This window comes from Lepidothrix coronata, unplaced genomic scaffold, assembly GCF_001604755.1.
Source record: "Lepidothrix coronata isolate B3197 unplaced genomic scaffold, Lepidothrix_coronata-1.0 Scaffold189, whole genome shotgun sequence".
NCBI lineage: Eukaryota > Metazoa > Chordata > Aves > Passeriformes > Pipridae > Lepidothrix > Lepidothrix coronata.
In genome coordinates this window covers 1611339-1619122 of record NW_016690369.1, presented here as the reverse complement: position 1 = coordinate 1619122, position 7784 = coordinate 1611339, and the positions used below count along the sequence as shown (strand labels likewise).

The 7784-nt window shown below is 46.4% G+C and overlaps 1 protein-coding gene across 1 annotated transcript in view; it reads right to left on the bottom strand.

The window, feature by feature from the left end:
- FBXW8 (F-box and WD repeat domain containing 8) overlaps positions 1–7784 on the bottom strand; it is a 57580-nt gene that overhangs the window by 26711 nt on the left and 23085 nt on the right. The gene's annotated exons all lie outside the window — the stretch shown is intronic.

Below are 7784 nucleotides of genomic sequence, written 5' to 3'. Positions count from 1 at the left end.
TCCCTTTTATTGAATGTGGCACCAAGGCTACCAAGACAGGTAAACTGGAGCTGTAAGAGCCACACAACTGAGCTACCACAGGTTACCAACTCAGTATTAACATGCAAGGAGAGAGGGCTCAGCAGAAAGGAGAGGAGCTGCAGGAGAAGGGAGGAGGAAACAAAAAATGTCTTAAAACCCAACACCATTTACAGCTCCTGGACTGATCCCCTGTGAACAAGCCCATCAACTTTGCTCATTTTATTCCCTTTTATTGAATGTGGCACCAAGGCTACCAAGACAGGTAAACTGGAGCTGTAAGAGCCACACAACTGAGCTACCACAGGTTACCAACTATCAATATTAACATGTACTGAAAGAGGGCTCAGCAGAAAGGAGAGGAGCTGCAGGAGAAGGGAGGAAGAAACAAAAAATGTCTTAAAACCCAACACCATTTACAGCTCCTGGACTGATCCACCCACTGGTCACTCCCTCTGTGTACAAATCCACCCACTTTTGCTCATTTTATTCCCTTTTATTGAGTGTGGCACCAAGGCTACCAAGACAGGTAAACTGGAGCTGTGAGAGCCACACACCTGAGCTACCACAGGTTACCAACTCAGTATTAACATGCAAGGAGAGAGGGCTCAGCAGAAGAAAAGGTGATCAGTAACGAGCCCAAATTACATCATGGCAAAACTTCAAACTGCCTCTTTTCAGTCCTTAAAGATTTGTGACTGTGGTGGTGCCAGGGAAAGGCTGTTGAATCAGAGCATTTATCCACGGACATACAAGCAGCCACCCAACCTACTGCTCTTTATAGAAAGAAATTTCTCAATGCCTCAGCAACAGGGTAGATTTACCTACGTCTCTGAAGACTAATTAATTAATTCAACTAAGCGTTGTCTTTAAAATTGAGGCTTTTATCTTCGCAGAAGGCTCACCAAAATATCACAGAAACTGTAGTTTAGCATCAGTTTGTCAATGAGAAAATGAAAAAAGAACGAAACTTCTCAGATAAAATTGAATATATCCAAATGAATGAATGTTCAGCGAGCAAGAGATTGACTGCTCTGGGCCACCTAAGCCCACACAACATATTATTAGAGGAAAAAAAAAACCACTGCAGGCAAAGCAGAGGAGAAGCTTCTTCTAGAACGGGTCAAAGACCACAGTTCAACAGCCATTTGGAACAGTTCAATAATTACTTAGATCAGTTTTGACAGAACTGTGACAACACTGTCAGAGGCTCACTCTTTCTCTGCTATAGATGATACCTGGACTCTTTTGGAAAATCAAAGGTGCTTCCTCCTCTGTCAGATTTGTTGTCACATTCTGACTTTTGGGGGGAAAAGTATGACAAAAGAATGATTCTTACAAACCCCCAGGGTCTGGTGGTTAGTAATGGCTGTCCTGGGTTTATGAGGAAAATCAAAGAGTTATTTACACAGGAGGGGAAGGAAAGTGGTTCACAAAGGTTTAGAGGGTGCTGGGCTTGCACTCAGGTACCCAGTTCCCTGGGCAGGGCCACGCTCTGGATCCGGGTGCCCTGGATCAGGTCACTCCCAACAGCTCTGGGTGAAAATGCTCCAATTTATACAACTAATTCAAGTGCCCAAGGGGGAGGTGAAACCTGTCAGGCAGAGAGAGACAGAGATGCACATGAATCCTCTGCACTGCCCAGGAGGGGAGGGGAACGGTGTCCTTGTCACCTGGTGCCTCTGCCGGGGTTTTACAGGGCAAGGCAGAAGGAAATGGGAGAACAGGGTGGGATAGCACTTCTCGCTTTTCCTCCTCCTGCAAAATCCTGCTTTCCTTTCCAATTTACAGCAGCACCACTTTAAAAAAAAGGACAGATCAAGCAAGAAGCTTCCCCAAAGCAAAATGTCTCCCGTTGGATCGGACAAGCCAGTCCAGATCCGTTGACAACAAATATCTTCAGTCTGCAAAACTGGAAAGGGCTCGTTCCAATTTAAATTTGGGAGATAAAACACAATGGGGCAGGGAACTGCACAGACCTGCTGCAGTCCCCTTCAACACCAGGCACACAAGACATTCTGGAAGCATTTTAATTTTGAGCTGATTTTCGTTTCCTTATGTTAGGGGTTGGTTGGGGTCGTGTTTTCAAGCTTCTTCTAAATGCCAAGAGCAGCAGATTATTCCCAAGGGAAGCCAAAATTCTCTTGTCCCTAAGTGACCCTGAGAAGTGAATTTCGAGGGAGACATAAAATACTGGTAGAATTGACAGAACTGACAGAATATTTGTTGTCATCCCTAAGTAAATAAGGAAGAACAGCATCTCCTCCTAGTGTAGCTCTCACATAGTCCAGTCAAGGGAGATATATATATATTTCTTATTTATAAAAGGAAGACTGAGATGGAGAAGACAATGACAAGAATAGAGGAGAGGCACAGGGCTGGATAATCCCCTGAGCTCACTCCATCTGGGTTCCCTACACAGCACAGAACACGAGGGATCCAGGGCTCAGGACACTCTACCAAGCACAAAAAATAACGTTGCAATTCTGGGATTAAAGATCCAACACCACAGCACCACGGTAAATGCTTAAATTAGTTTTATCTCAGAATTCAACCACGTCAAAACTTAGTTTTGAACTGTTCTTTGCTCATGAAGAACCACCTGTAGGCTGAGCTCAAGCTGGAACAGAACCAAATGCTTCTGCCCAGCAGTTTGACATCAATTTGACCCAAATTCTGACGTGCTGCTGCTGGGACCTGGCTCTGCTCGGGGGGCTCTGCATCAGCCCACCCTGCAGCCCCCTCATCCTCACTCCCTCTGTCTCCCAAGATGAGCACATGCTGAAGAGCTCTCACTTCTGAACCCGAGACCACTCTGCTCTCCCACCTGCAGCCAGGCCCTGTGAGCACACGAGCTCGTCCCAGCACCCAGGGGTGCTCCAGGGGGTTCAGATGCTGCAGAACGACCCAGGACAGGATCCTGAACACGGTGCTCCCTCCAGTTCTGTTGGCAGAAAACAGGGAGCACTGTCTGTGCTTGTCCCAGCACCCAGGGGTGCTCCAGGGGGTTCAGATGCTGCAGAACAACCCATAACAGGGTGCTCCCTCCAGTTCTGTCGTGGCACAGAACAGGGAGCAGTGTCTGTGCCAGGAGAACCCTGCAAGCACCCAAACCTACCTTCAGGTGTCTGTCCAGCAATCCCAGCACTCCCAGCACAGGACAAGTGCTCTGTGTTCCTCAGGACTAAACCTTCACTGCCCCATCCTTCCTGCATCCCTCTTACCCCATTTCCCACTCGACACCACCATTCCCACCCTTCCCAGCCAATCCCTCAAGGATTTGGAGGGGTGTCACAAGACCACGCTGGAAACATGAGTGGAGATCTAGGACTGGGCAGGGGACCAGTGCTGGGAAAATGGGAGACACAAACTATGTCCCCATGGGCCCCTTTCCAGCACACACTGGGACTGGACCAGCACTGACCTGGAATGTGAATCCAGTTCAGAACTAAGAAAATCTGATGGTTCAACTCCCCCAGCTTTTAATGCTGCTGTAAAGAGCAGCACACTTTCAATTTGTAACCACAACAAAAGGCTTTTAAACTATTAAAGCGTTGCCTTGCTGTAAAAATAAATAAATAAATAAATAAATAAATAAATAAATAAATAAATAGGCTGCTCTATGGCAGATAATTGGCAAATCTGCCCTGTCAGTGTAGATGGCTGGGGAGAAGAACAGGCTGCACTTCACAGAGCCTGTTTCTAGGTAATTTCAGGATTTCTGTTCATTTCTATCACAACTTTTACATTTTGCCCTGAAAATTTCATTTGGATTACTCAATGAAATAACCACAGATGCAAGTCTTCTGCCCAAGAACATGCAGAGTACTCCAAAGCCATTCACTCACTGATTTTTCTACCAGGATGGTTATGAAATGCCCACTTAGCTCTCTGCTGGAGTGAAAAAGAAAACCCCAAACAACTCAAAACTCCCTTCCTGTTTAATCCAACAATGAATACACCATTTGCTCTGATACCAACAGCACTCAGCTGCTGTGTTTTCCCCCGATAGGTGCCATGAGATGGTTATTGCAGTGGCAGGTAAATACTTCAGTATCTCACATAAGACACTTGCACTGAGAAAACCCAACAAACCAACCCCAAAACCTAAAATAAGCCAACAGAAGAGACCACACCTGCTTTACTTCATTTCGAGGGCTGTTCCAAGCCTTGCTCTCCTGAGCACAACAGGGAGCAACAAGAAGACTGTTTTGCTTCCAACCCCAAATCCCCCCTCTCCCGATCCCCCTTCCCCGGAGTTCCATCCACGCCTGGAGCTCAGCTCTGGGTCTTTGTCCTCCTCACAGGCACAATTATCCCTCTCTGATGTTCAACAGAGACTCTCCACACAAATAACTCAGCTTCTCTGAGGGACTCACGCTCCCCTTTGCCCTTGTTCTTTGGAATATTTCGGTATATACAAATGAGAAAGACAAGAGTTGTATTTTTCTAAATATACTCCTCCTCAAGAACAAGCCAGCACTGTAATTCCGGACAGATATGTCTATAGCTGTCAAAATTAGCCTGGAAATTCAGCTTAAGCTTTACAGACATGCATAAAAACCTTGCTGGGATGGAGCAACCCTAGATGGAATGCACATGGCACAGAGAAACGGGGAAAGAATTAAATTCGTGTGTTATCTACAAACGAACTATAATAAAAATACCTCCTGACTAATCAAAAGCATTTTGACTACTTTTTCCTGGCAGTAATGCCATAATGAGATGAACATTTTCCCCGTGCCCTCTCCTGTGAGTGGAAGCAGAAGGAGCTGGGGGTTAAAAGCTGCTGCTGTCCCCGGGAAGCAGGTGGTGGAGTGTGGGGCACATGTGGGAGGGAGCGGAGAGGGAGGCTGGGCACGGCTCTAATGAAGTGGTGCTGAAGAGGCAGACGATTTCATAAGGAGAAAAACATCAGGAAACTGGTCAAAACACAGAATCTCATCTGAAAAAGCTCAACTGTGTTGGATGGCACAAGCCAGAACGAATCTGGGGAAGAGGAGGAGGGGGAGGCTGATCTCTCTCCAGAGCCCCAGATGTCTTTATCGTTGCCTAATGACAATTATACTCAACCAATTAAGACACTGCTATCACAGTTGCATTGTTAGGAAGCCTTTGGCCCTGAGTGTTGATGGCTGTCTAATTAGTGTTTGTGCAAAGTACAACTGCAACTAATACATAAACTGACAAATACACAAAAGAAAAACTGTTAACGGGAACATTTTCCAAACAGTCGAGGCTCTGCTCACTCGGTCCATGGCAGCAGCAAAGACAAACTGCTCTCCTTCATGGCTTCTGTACTGCTGGCACTGCAGAATTTCACTGCAAACGGCAGGTCAGAGGGACCATCCCTGGGTTTCTGCTGGAACAGGATGCTGGTGTCAGGCAGTTTTGTTGGCTGCACCCCTCCAGGGCCGGTCTCACCACCCCATGTCGGGCTGAGCACCAAAGACCTGAGATGAGACACCTCAGAAATCAGATTGGGTTTTTCCCCCCCCGCCCCGTTTTCTCTAAAGAATTTGCAGCAGGAAAAAGGGGGATGGAGAGAGAAACCCCTTTGTTTCACAGTCAGGTTTGCTTTCCAGAAGGCAAAGCCTGTTCGGTTTCCAGATACCTGCGGTGATCAACAAACCCAAAAAAAAAAAACCCCCAACAACTTTGTTTCAGGCAGTCAGCGACCATCTGTTAATACTCAAAAGATCTTATTATGAAGTCCTTACAATGTCAATGCATTTTATTGAAGTCAGTAGGAATCTTGCTCAAGTAACAGTCTCCAGCCCCAGCCCTGTTTAAACGGGTGCCTGTTGATAAGCAAGTAAAATAATGAGTATTTTGCATTGTCTTGCTGCAACGAGCACCTCAGAGCTTTCATCCTGACGCCACCAAAAGCAACCCAGCAGCCCTTCCTGTGGTTAATTAAGGTATCCAGCCAGTGCCCCCCTCAGCAGGCTCACGAATAAGGTCCAATTAAACATGCAAAGCCAAGTCCAACTGCCTTTAAGTTGGTTCAAATTGCTCCTCAGCTTCATCTTCTCTCTAAGGCTCAAGTGAAGGCAGTGGTAGCTCAGAAGGTTCAATAGCAAAACACCTCTTCATCAAGAAAAGTTGGGAAGTGCCTCAATCACAACCAAAACCAGCGACATTAAATATCAATCAATTATATTTATATCAATTAAATATAAGTAGGACCTTTTTTTTAATACTGTTCTGAAGTGAGGGATAATGATGGACTGCTCAGGGTGAGGTGCCTCCCAGAGTAAAACTGGATTATACAGGTCAAAACTCCCAAGCCTTCCTGCCCTCATTTCCAGTTTTTTCATTCCAGTTATTTGGACACACTGAATTTGCCACAGGTAGCTTGGCTAAGGGATCCCTGGAGGGAAGGATTCAGGAAAAAACAGTCCAGTGGCAGAGATGGAGTAAAGAACTACTTTACCCAGTAGAAAATAATACAAATAGAACACAAGGACTGAAAATGAAATACAAATGGAATAGCAAAGAGGATATTTTCTGCTACTTTATGGTTTTATTATTTATTATACTATTTTATGGTGCAGCAGAAAGCTACACCAGAAAATACAAGAAAAACCAGATGGGGTTAAAACCAAACCCAGGGTTTTAAACAACCCTAACGCTGGTAGAAGAACGGGGAGAGGGAAATTCATCTCCCTGATTCCATCCCAACGTTATTTTGGGTTGCTGGAGACACGAGGGCAGCTGTGACACAAGTGACTAACGGGCACCAAAATGGATCTGGAAAGATTTCGCACGCAGGGAGCCCCTTCTGAGCATCCCTGTGAGCAGTTCCCAGACTCTTCTGCCGGGAACTCGACTTCCCAATTTATCAACCCACGTCCATCTGGGGCCCACTCCCAGAAGCTGAGCTGCAGAGAGTTGACACCTTCCTTCCCAGAGTCTTTTTTTAGGAAATCATGGTTCTAAAAAGCAGGGTTTTTTTTAAGGAAGTGTGTAGCCCTCCTGCAGCTTATCATTGTCATCCCTGACAAAATCACCATTTCACCACCCTAAGTACTTCTGCCTGCCTCACCTTCTGTATGTTAAGGGCATGCAAACGTCCTACCAAGGGAACAGAAAGGAGCCAAAGGGTTGTATCACAGGCAAAACATTTTCATCAACGCTCACAAAAGCAGAACTTGAAGCCAAGGTGTTTCTAGTAATTTTGATTTTAAGGCAAAGAATCTCCCATCACTTAGATCAAGGCTCGCACCAGCATTAATTAAACCAGCTGCTCTACCAACAAAACATATCACTGTGGGCACAGGAGAAGAAAATCCTCATTTTGGGGGTCTCTGGGTACATTTTGGGGGGTTGAGGGTACATTTTGAGGGTCTCTGGTTCCCATTTCTGAGGAGTTGTGGTTCCAGGACCCCCAGACTCAGGAGGCCCTGGGTTTTGGGGTCCCTGGAGTGTGTTTTGGGGGGCTCTGGGTATATTTTGGGGATCTCTGGGTACATTTTGGAGGGCTGAAGGTACATTTTGAGGGTCTCTGTGTACATTTTGAGGGGCTGGGGGTACATTTTGAGGGTCTCTGGTTCCCATTTCTGAGGGGTTGTGGTTCCAGGACCCCCAGACTCAGCAGGCCCTGGGTTTTGGGGTCCCTGGAGTGTGTTTTGGGGGGCTCTGGGTACATTTTAGGGGGCTGAGGGTACATTTTGGGGGGCTCTGGGTACATTTTGAGGGTCTCTGGTTCCCATTTCTGGGGGGTTGTGGTTCCAGGAACCCCAGACTCAGCAGGCCCTGGGTTT